Below are 11,486 nucleotides of genomic sequence, written 5' to 3' on the forward strand. Positions count from 1 at the left end.
GCATTCCCTTTGAGAACCAGCACAAGACACGGATGCCCTCTATCACCACTCTTATTCACCGTGGTTTTGGAAGTTCTGGCCAGGGCAATCAGGCAAGAGAAAGAAATAAAGGATATTCAAATAGGAAGAGAGGAAGTCAAATTGTCTTTGTTTACAAATGACATGATTCCATATTTAGAAAACCCCATCATCTCAGCCCTAAAACTCCTTAAGCTGATAAGCAACTTCAGAAAAGTCTCAGGGTACAAAATCAACATGCAAAAATCACAAGATTCCTTTACACCAACAATAGACAAGCAGAGAGCCAAATCATGAATGAACTCCCATTCACAATTGCTCCAAAGAGAATAAAATACCTAGGAATACAGCCAACAAGGGATGTGAAGGACCTCTTCAAGAAGAACTACAAACCACTGCTTAAGGAAATAAGAGAAGACACAAACAAATGGAAAAACATTCCATCCTCATAGATAGTAAGAATCAATATCGTAAAAATGGCTATACTGCCCAAAGTAATTTATATATTCAATGCTATTCCCATTAAACTACCACTGACATTCTTCAAAGAATTAGAAAAAATTACTTTACATTACATATGGTATTAAAGAAGACCCCATATAGCCAAGACATCCTAAGCAAAAAGAACAAAGATGGAGGCATCATGCTACCTGACTTCAAACAAGGCTACAGTAACAAAAACAGCAAGGTACTGGTACCAAAACAGACATATAGACCAATGGAACAAAACAGAGACCTCAGAAATAAAACCACACATCTACGACCATCTGACCTTCAACAAACCTGACAAAAACAAGCAATGGAGAAAGGATCTCCTATTCAATATATGGTGCTGGGAAAACTGGCTAGCCATATGCTGAAAACTGAAACTGGACCCCTTCCTTACACCTTGTACAAAAATTAACTCAAGATGGATTAAAGACTTAAAGTAAAACTCAAAATCATAAAAACTCTAGAAGAAAACCTATGCAGTACCATTCAGGACATAGGCATGGGCAAAGACTTCATGACAAAAATGTCAAAAGCAATTGCAACAAAAGCCAAAATTGACAAATGGGATCTAATTAAACTAAAGAACTTCTGCACAGCAAAATGAACTATCATCAGAGTGAACAGGCAACCTACAGAATGGGAGAGTTTTTGCATTCTACCCAACTGATAAAGGTCCAACATCCAGAATTTACAAGGAACTTAAATAAATTTACAAGAAAAAAACAATTCCATCGAAAAGTGGGCAAAGGACATCAACAGACGCTTCTCAAAAGAAGACATTTACGCAACCAACAAACATGAAAAAAAACTCGACATCAGTAATCACTAGAGAAATGCAAATCAAAACCACAATCAGATACTATTTCACACCAGTCAGAATGGTAATTATTAAAAAGTCAAGAAACAATAGATGCTGGCAAGGTTGTGGAGAAATAGGAATGCTTTTACACTGTTGGTAGGAATGTAAATTAGTTCAACCATTGTGGAAAGCAGTATGGTGATTCCTCAAGAATCTAGAACCAGAAATACCATCTGGCCCAGCAATCCCATTACTGGGTATATACCCAAAGGAATACAAAGGAATATAAATCATTCTGCTATAAAGACACATGCACACATATGCATTACTATTTACGATAGCAAAGTCATGGAACCAACCCAAATGCCCATTAATGATAGACTGGATAAGAAAATATACTACGTATACTGCATGGAATACTTTGCAGCCATAAAAAGGAATGAGATCATGTCTTTTGCAGGGACATGGATGAAGCTGGAAGTCATCATCCTCAGCAAACTAACACAGGAACAGAAAACCAAACACTGCACGTTCTTACTCATAAGTGGGAGTTGAACAATGAGAACACATGGACACAGGGAGGGGAACATCACACACCAGGGCCTGTTGTGGGGTGGTGGCAAGGAGAGGGAACTTAGAGGATGGGTCAATAGGTGCAGCAAACCACCATGGCACATGTACACCTACGTAACAAACCTGCACATTCTGCACGTGTATCCCAAAACTTAAAATAAAAATTATATATATTTTTCCATAACTAAATTTCTTTTTTGAGCTGTTATCCTATGAATGACACAAAATTAATGCTAGTCAAGTAGAATTTCCTCTGCCAGTTCAGAACATTTTCCCCATTCTCTTTCCATTTCTCTGAGATTGATTCCAAGATGCAAAAGGATCTCTAATATCCAGGCATGGGGGCAGGTGGGTGATCAGATGCCTTCTAACCACCCATCTGCCCCCATCTGTCCATGCTGGTATATCTTGCTGGTCCTTGCTCTCACTGGGCCCTAGTGTGGAACATCTATCTAGCTAACACCCACCAATGACCTGAGTTCCATCTGGTATTCAGTCTAAACTCCTAAAGTATTTCTCTGTGTCACCCTTGTGCTAACCTTGGGGCTCTGCAGGCCCAACAGCCTTCTCTACCTGTTTCTGTGACCATCTTAAAAACAGGGCAATGTTTTAGATGTTATCCATGTCATGTTGCCTAGATAATATGACCCGCACCATGATGTGGAAAAAAATTGGAAACCTCACCTCTCTCTCCTAGATCCACCCAGGAACAAAGCAAAGTCGCAAAGCATTCCTGTATCCTTAAGTGTGTGCATGGAGTTCTTTATTCCCTCATACCATCATCTAACTATGGCTCTTTTTTTCTATTCTTTCCCCGAACTGCAGTAACATTATCTAGTCTAGGAAGGTGGGCTACCTGGATCTGTCCAATATTCTTCTGTGTCTCTCATCTTTGGCATAGACTTCAGCATTCTGACTTTGACATCAATTTTCTTACAACTCAAAACCTTTATTTCTTACACTACTATCCTTGCCATGAATGTCAAGATTGTGTTTGAGAATTTGAAACTGAACATTGACTTTTTTTGTTAGTTAAGGCCTTTACTTGCTAGTCTTCGCACTACTATAATGAACACACCTTGAAAACTGTTGGTACTACCTTCCCTGCTGTCTGACTAAGGAGCACATGGCAGGAAGTCACAAGAAAGACCAAGGAATAAAGCACAGATTAACATTTCAGGCTATCATCTCATTGCACTAAAGAAAAGTATGTAATTATTCTTGATACTTTATTTTAAAATAAGTATGCCTTTAAAATTATAAGATATTTTCCTTTAACTTACCATAAATGAGTGAAATGGGACATTTATTAATGATATATCAATGAACAGCAAACCTATGCATGAAGCGTCTGATCCATCCCTATTTGGGGGTTTTGTTTTGACATATTTTAAAGAGTCTTTATTAAAGGTAATGACATTCATTAAAACATTTCTTAAACATATTTCCAGTGCAATGGAATATTTGAAAAGCATCTAAAGAACAATAACCAACCGTATCCAATGAAAACCCAACACCTCGATATGACTTAGCCAATTTGCCCAACCTATATGAACATTGTTCGGAACTCAAAGACACCCTGGCATCAGTCATAATCTTGGCTCTTTCTGTTGAAGAAACAATTGCAGTTTGTGCTCAGCACAGGCAGCTGAAAATTCTGAACTAAACTGAACCAGCCTCACTCAGGCTGCCAGCATCCAACATTTCAAAGTAGTTTAATCCAGTCTCTCTAAATTTTTCCTTTACCTATCTCCTCTTCTGGTTTCCACAGCCAGGTGACCTAAGTCAACACAGCACATTAGTCCTTCCTTATAGAAAAACCTGACGGGAAAGAATAATATCTACAACTTGTCCACTCATTTCTGCTTATAGTACTGCCAAATATGGGGGTTTGTTTCACTTTTGTTTTGCTCTAAATGTTCACAAATGGTTGGGCCATTCCTGGGCCGCCTCTAGTTCTATAATTCAATCTGTCAAGTGAGGTTTTTTGTAAGAGACCTAACACAGGAGGCAGCACTGAAAGATGAATCAACCTCCTGTGAAATTCAGCTTAACGATCAGAGCCCTTGAGCTGACCAAGAGCCATGATTAGAATCTTCATTCTTCCGGCTACTGTTGAAAGCACTGACATCATATTCCATCCAGTGTCATACAGGCCATGATTTATCACTGCCAGCCAAGGAATATGCTCATCCTGCTATTTTCCTGAATAAGACTACCATGACATCTTTATATATTTTTTCTTCTGTTGAATTTTTTCCATGTGTTAAATTCCCATAAAGGAGATTACAAAAATGATTACAAATGATAATTATGACAATTGTATAAAAATAGAATTTAAGATAAAACACTTAAGAAAAATAGAATGCAAATTTACCTGAATAAATAACAATAACTGTGCGTGTGGTCAAGGGCCTGGAAGGAACATGCCAAAATGAACATTGTACCAAGATAATGGGGTTATAAATAATTTCCTTTTTCTTTAGAAAATTTATAAAATGATGTTAAATTTTGTTGGAATTTTTTAAAAGACCACTGAAGTTTTCTAATTAGAGGAGCACATTAGTTTCTCATTGAAATGATGGTTCTGATTCTGTAAAGAGCATATGGAAAAAGAATGACTTTTTTTTAGCGCATTATAGCTTTTTAATGACAAACTGTACTTGCATTGTTTGCTGGAGGTTTCAATATTTGAAAAGTATCAAAGGAACAATAACAGTAAAAAAAGAAACAGTACCCTTTTATATTGTACTACTCTTCCCATAATTATGCACATTTGGGGAGTTATAGTATCAGCTGATCTACTAATTAAACATAGATGAATAGCAATTTTTTATAGTTTGGTTCTTGTTTATTCAGATTTTAATTTAATTTACATTTTGTATATACATTTCAGAGGAAAGACAAAATAAACAATAAGAAAGAAATAAAATGGGGATGGGGTTTAGTGGCTATTCTTTGGGTGGACAAGAGAATAAGACATTTCCTGTATTTGTAAAATTATCTTAAAAGACAGCTAAGAGCCATTAATGCATGCTAGTTGCCTACTTTAAATCAAAATAGAACAGACCCCAATTCTTTCTTTGTTTCCAAGTATCATTGTATGTCACTTTATCTCTACACTTCAACAATTAGGTAGGTTCTATCATTTAATCGAGAGCTTTTATTTTACATCAAAAAACTTTCACATGGGCAAAAGCAGATACTGTTAAAAAACAAAAACAAACAAACTAAACAATGTGCCTAATTCATCTCCCTCAGAAATCACAGCACAAAAATGCTGTGGACTGCTGCTTTGAGTAAAGCACTTTTTTTTTTTTTTTTTTTTTTTTTTACTTTTTAAAAGTTTTTTTGGCTGATGAGTTGTGTGTGTGTGTGTGCGTGTGTGTTCCCTCTTGTAAGATTCAATAGGGGAACGTATAAGGAAAGGAGGTTAGAAGAAAAAAGGCATTCAAGTTCTCTATCAACTTGTAGTTGCCAGTCTGGAAGGGAGTTTTACAAATAGGTCACTCATTAAAAGTTTATAGGGTGAATTCAGGAAGGCTGATCCTGAGGAGAACAACAGTGAAGGTTTTATAGAGCATTCTGGGTGGGCATAAGCATTGAGCAGAATCCAAAGCCTACAGAAACCATTTTTTTTTTCAGATATTCATCTAGCCACTCACTAAGCATTCAGTTAGTGCTTACCCTTAAGTAAACACATCTAATCTCTGTTTCTTCTTCTCAGGAATCAAGAGAAGAAAAACTTGGTGACACAATTGATGAAGTCATTTCTCCCTCATACCCTTCTGCAGATGTGTGAATGCTGATGAATGCCAGACCTAGGGGATGGGAGGGTGTAAAATAAGGAGTTAGTAATGCTTTTTTTTCTTAAGAATGTCATCTTTTTCTATTTTAAAAACTGTTCAAAATTTACCCAAAACTGTGTAAAAATCAGCAACAATGTACACTAGTGATACAAATGTTTAAGATTTTTAAAACATTTTAAAATTGTACTAACATGGGCAACTAACATATCTACTTAGAAAAATACAAAAATCTTTTCCAGTAAAAGCTACAAATACTTCTCTTGTTTTGTTTTCCAGATATTTCTAGAAAAAAATCCAAGTATACAGGTCTCATTCTGTCTGGACACATTTCATCTCATCATTCAAGGTCACTACTTCATGGTTCTCTGGATGATCTTGCTCCCTTTCCTTCATTCTCCTTCCAATCTCTCATCATGAGGGCTCTTTTATGTGTTCAACAAAGCATCAAGCTCAAAGCATAATAATCACAAGGCTGTACCTGCTTCTCTCTAGTAACATTCTTCAAAGACACTGAAACAAATAAATAACAAATGACTAATCAGCTGTGTTTTTTCTCCAATCTAAATCACTTGTGGTCAGGTGCAGTGTCTCACACCTATAATTCCAACACTTTGGGAGGCCAAGGCAGAAGGATTGCTTGAAGCTGGGTGTTCAAGGCCCCATCTCTACAAAAATTAATTAGCTGGGCCTGTTGGTGAACATCTATAGTCCTAGCAGCTCAGGAGGCTGAGGCAGGAGGATTCCTTGAGCCCAGGAATTGGAGGCTGTAGTGAGCTATGATTGCACCGCTGCACTCCAGACTGGATAATAAAACAAGAACCTGGCTCCTCTCCCCCACGACCCCCCCTCCCCCAGAAAACTTTAACAGTCACATGAGAATTTATGGATTTTTTTTTTCCTGGTTTTAGATTTTTAGTAACTGCAAAACTGAAATCCTTGTTATGATGAGTAATTTTTGTAAAACCTGATCACTTCATATTTTAAGACTCTGAATGTTACTTAAACATTGTTTTTGCTGGTTTTCTCTAGCAAAGGAAGGGAGTTATTGCTTCAGTTACTACCTAATGGAGGTAGAAGTCCCTGTTCTCAACTCAGTCTGCTTTGATGCCTGAGAAGGGGCACTCCTCATTACTGCTGGGGAGGGAAGCGTGTTTCAGCTCCCTCCGTGGTCTCCACCCACACCAAGGAGGGGTTAACTTTGTTACTGCTGGGTACTGGAGAAGATCCCGATTCCCCACTAGGCAGCCTCTAATACCTTATTTGGTCTCCTCACTCGAGCTGGGGGTGTAGGGTGCTTGTGACAACCTGGCAAGTGTAGAAGTCTAGACTTCCCATTTCATTGGTGGAGGTACGGGTAGAACCACAATTTTTCCTGTGTGATTGGTTGCAGTAGAGTGGCTATTGTCTAGAAGTTTTCCAACTGCTAGTCTGTCCCTTTCCTGGTCCTTTGCATAGAGAGGCCAGAGTTTTGCAGGTGGCCTTCTGTGTCTGTGCCCTTTGGTATTTCTGGGCTGCTGGCTTCCTCAGTCCCATGTCTGAGATAACTCAGAAAACTCAGGGAACTTCACCTGTGTTGTTTCTCATATCATAAGGCTCCAAGCCAATGTACTGTCTTCCCTCCACCTTTTGATGTCTTCTAGTGTTCATTTTTTACATAATGTCCTGGGTATTTAGTTGTACTTAGTGGGAAACAGGAAAAGTGTATCTACTTCATCCTCCTAGAAGCAGAAGTTCTCCGTTACTATCTTTTAACCTGTAGTATACCTAAAACAAAAGGTAAAGAAACTATCATTACTAGAGGGCCATATTTTAAAACTCCATTTAACTTCACACCCAAACGTGTTGTTTTTCAATCAGTTCTCACCAAACATATGAAAGGTCATCCTAGGCAGAGTGGATCCTTCAGTTTGATCATGTTTCTGGGACCAAAAAGTGTGCTAAAGATACCAATAATTTTCTGCCCACTTCTACACAAGAATATGTTCCTAGCAAGGCTCCAAATAAAAGCAGATATGACCCTGCCCTTTGCCCAGTGCCAGATGGCATTATGGGTGAATACAACTGACCCACAGAGTTGGAGGGTTCCTGGGAGAGAGGTGCAGCGGATTCTATCTCCTGTGAATTTGAGGCTGGGACTTGAGAGACTTCATAAGTTTGTTTCTGTCGAGTTCATGTGGTCAGGTCAATAAAGGGCTGAGCCAGGCATTTGGAGGTGACTGTGATGAGCCAGGCACAAGTGGAATAAACTGAAGAAACCAATCTACAGAAGGAAAAAGAATAAAGCAGACACCCAGAGAGCAGAAGAAATAAGAAACCATGGAGTTCCAGAGAGCGATTGTGTGAATGTGTTTCTGACTTGGCTCCTCATACTATTCCATTGCTAGTTCCATGTTCTTGTGTATCCAGGCTACATGCCCTGCCCTTGGGTTTCATGAGTCAGATACCCCTATATCCTTCCAACAGCTTGCTTATGTTTCCAATCTGTGCAAAGGCTGAGTGCAAAGACTTCTCAGCCTTTGCATGGAGTATCTCTACGTAAGATTTTGAGTGAGCATGGGCCTTTGATCTTGCTGCTGCACCTCTCCATGTGGAGAATGTTTCTCACAATGGCTGTAGAGAATCACTCCCTCCTAGTTTTCCTCATCTCTTCCTTTGCCCCACTTTCTCTATTGTTCTTCAACATAATTATGGAATTTTGAGAAATATTACATCGTTTATGGGAAACAAAGACCAAAGAGACATATAACTTGACAAGACTTGCTGAAACGCCGTCAGAGAAGATAACCAAAACCAGAAATAATCATAAAACATGGTAGAAAATAAAGCATTTTACAAAAGAAGATCCAATAGACAGGTATGGAAGTTCAGAGGAGAGAGACACTCACTCAGATCTCCTCCTGCTTCACTAATCTGGAAGTCATGTTACTGCCAGCATCAAGGATCCATTAGTATATGTCTGGCATAAATAATATAGACTGTAAATAGACACTGTGGAATATACTGACTATTGGGCATCCTAAATCCAAATGAGTGTGCAGACATTATAAGATCAGTAAGTTGATTGTATTGGTTCAAGTGGTAAAACTATCAGAAGGGATAGTGGGTTATTTTTGAGAGGACAACTTCTTAATTTCTTCTGAGCCTTCTACTTGCAAGTCAGGTGGTGTCTGTTTGATGATCTTGGAAAAGAAAAAAAAATCCTTATCTAAAAGACTTCAAATATAAGAGAATACAGATAGTCTTGCATTTGATTCATTTATATTGAAGGTGGCTAATGGGGCCTCTAGCCAACAGCAGATCTAATGGGATGTATATGGTGAGTCACTGAGGATTCCAATACAGCACCCTTCTTTCCCACCTGAGATATGCATAAATAATGAAGCAAAGCAGTGGCACATAGACAAACAAAATACTAACTTTACTACTGATAAAAGTAGATTGGAAAAAATAGGTTAACTAGATGAATTCCAGAATTGGGCCCCCTTGTCCCCTACCCAGGAAGTAGTGGACTATGAGCCGCTTCCCTGGGTGGGGATACAGGAGAGCCGACCCTGGAGAACACAGCATAGCAACAACTCCTGAGAACTGAGCTGCCCAAAGGAAGAAGACAAGCTGAGCAGAGCATACTCAGGTATTTACATCTCAAATTTACCCATCAAATAAACGACTCCCCTGGGGAAGAGCTAATAAAGAGGTGGAGGAAGATCAGGAGTTACAGTAATTACATTCCCTCCACATGGAAGAAACACCAAAAGTAAGAGGGGAACTTTTTCCCTTCCCACTGTCCAACAGTATACCAAATCTAAAAAAATAAAAATAAACCTCTAGTTCACAGACATGTAAGATATTAGCATTATGAAAAATGAGAAACATTTTGCTAGAATTCAAAGACCCGGAGATTTAACAATGCATATGAATGGCTAAAGTTAACGTACTCATATTGCAAGTAATTTTTTTTTCATTTCTCTTCCAGATTTTTTTTTCCAGAGACAGTGTCTCCGTCACCCAGGCTGGAGTGCAGTGGCATGATCAGAGCTCACTACAGCCTTGAACTCTTGATCTTCTGCCAAGAGTTCAAGGTGAACTCCCGCCTTGGCCTCTCAAAGCCCTGGGATCACAGGTGTGACCACTGCACCAGGCCTCTTCCGGATGTTTTAATATTTGGGCTTTACTCCTGACTTCAGGCAATGATACAAGAAAATGGTGAGAGGGAGGAGGGGAGAAGGAAGACAGGTCAAGAAGTAAGGCAGTAGGAACAAAAGAAGAAAAGAGTTAACACCTACTGTTAGCAAATAGGTGTGAATAGTCCTATGCTTTTTCTATGCATCTCAACTGCATTCTACAGAGTTGAGAGAAGGTCAAATTCAAAATCTGGAACCTGAACAGGCAAGAGGTGTGTCTCTCTGTAGGACTTCCTTACATTTTTTAACTTTTAAGTTCAGGGGTACATGTGCAGGATGTGCAACTTTGTTACATAGGTAAATGTGTCATGGGGGTTTGTTGTACAGATTATTTCATCACCCATCTATTAATCCTGGTATCCACTAGTTATTTTTCCTGGTCCTCTCTCCCTCCTGCTAACCTCCACCCTCTCTTTGGCCCCTGTGTGCATTGTTCCCTCTATATGTTCATGTGTTCTCATAATCTAGCTCCCACTTATAAATGAGAACATGTAGTATGTGGTTTTCTGTTCTTGTGTTAAGTTTGCTAAGAATAAGGGCCTCCAGCTCCATCTATGTCCCTGCAAAGGACATGGTCCTGTTCTTTCTTATGGCTGCATAGTATTTCATGGTGTATATATGTACCACATTTTCATTATGCAGTTTAGTACTGATGTTCGGAATTTAGGTTGATTCCATGTCTGTGCTATTGTGAATAGTGCTGCAATGAACATACATGTGTATGTGTCTTTATAATAGAATGATTTGGGGTATATACTCAGTAATGTATCGCTGAGTCAAATGGTATTTCTGTTTCTAGATGATTCTTTGAGGAATAATCGCACTGTCTTCCACAATAGTTGAACTAATTTACACTCCCACCAACAGTGTAAAAGCATTCCTTTTTCTCCACAACCTCACCAACATGTGTTTTTGTGTTTTTGTTTTTTGTTTTTTGTTTGTTTGTTTGTTTTACTTTTATAGTCAAAATAATAGCCATTCTGACTGGTGTGAGATGGTATCTCATTGTGGTTTCGATTTGCATTTCTCTAATAATCAGTAATGTTGAGTTTTTCTTCATATGATTGTTGGCCACATGTATGATTGCTGGCTGCATGAGAAGTGCCTGTTCAGTCTTTGCCCACTTTTTAACTGGGTTGCTTTTGGCTTGTAAATTTGTTTAAGTTCCTTATAGATGCTGCATAGTTTGCAAAGTTTTCTCCCATTCTGTAGGTTGTCCGTTTACTCTGTTGATAGTTTATTTTGCTGTGCAGAAGCTCTTTAGTTTAATTAGATCCCATTTGTCAGTCTTTGCTTCTGTTGCAATTGCTTTTGGCATCTTCGTCATGAAATCTTTCCATGTGCCTATGTCCTGAATGGTATTAACTAGGTTTTCTTCTAGGGTTTTTATAGTTTTTAGTTTTACAGTTAGGTCTTTAATCCATCTTGAGTTGATTTTTTTATATGGTGTAAGGACGTTTCAATTTTCTGCATATGGTTAGACAGTTATCCCAGCACCATTTATTAAATATAGGGACTCCTTTCCCCACTTTTCATTTTTGTCAGGTTTCTCAAAGATCAGATAGTTGTAGGTGTTTAGTCTTGTTTCTGAGTTCTCTCTTCTGCTCCATTGGT

The sequence above is a fragment of the Mandrillus leucophaeus genome, unplaced genomic scaffold (assembly GCF_000951045.1).
Source record: "Mandrillus leucophaeus isolate KB7577 unplaced genomic scaffold, Mleu.le_1.0 Scaffold536, whole genome shotgun sequence".
Taxonomy (NCBI): Eukaryota; Metazoa; Chordata; class Mammalia; order Primates; family Cercopithecidae; genus Mandrillus; species Mandrillus leucophaeus.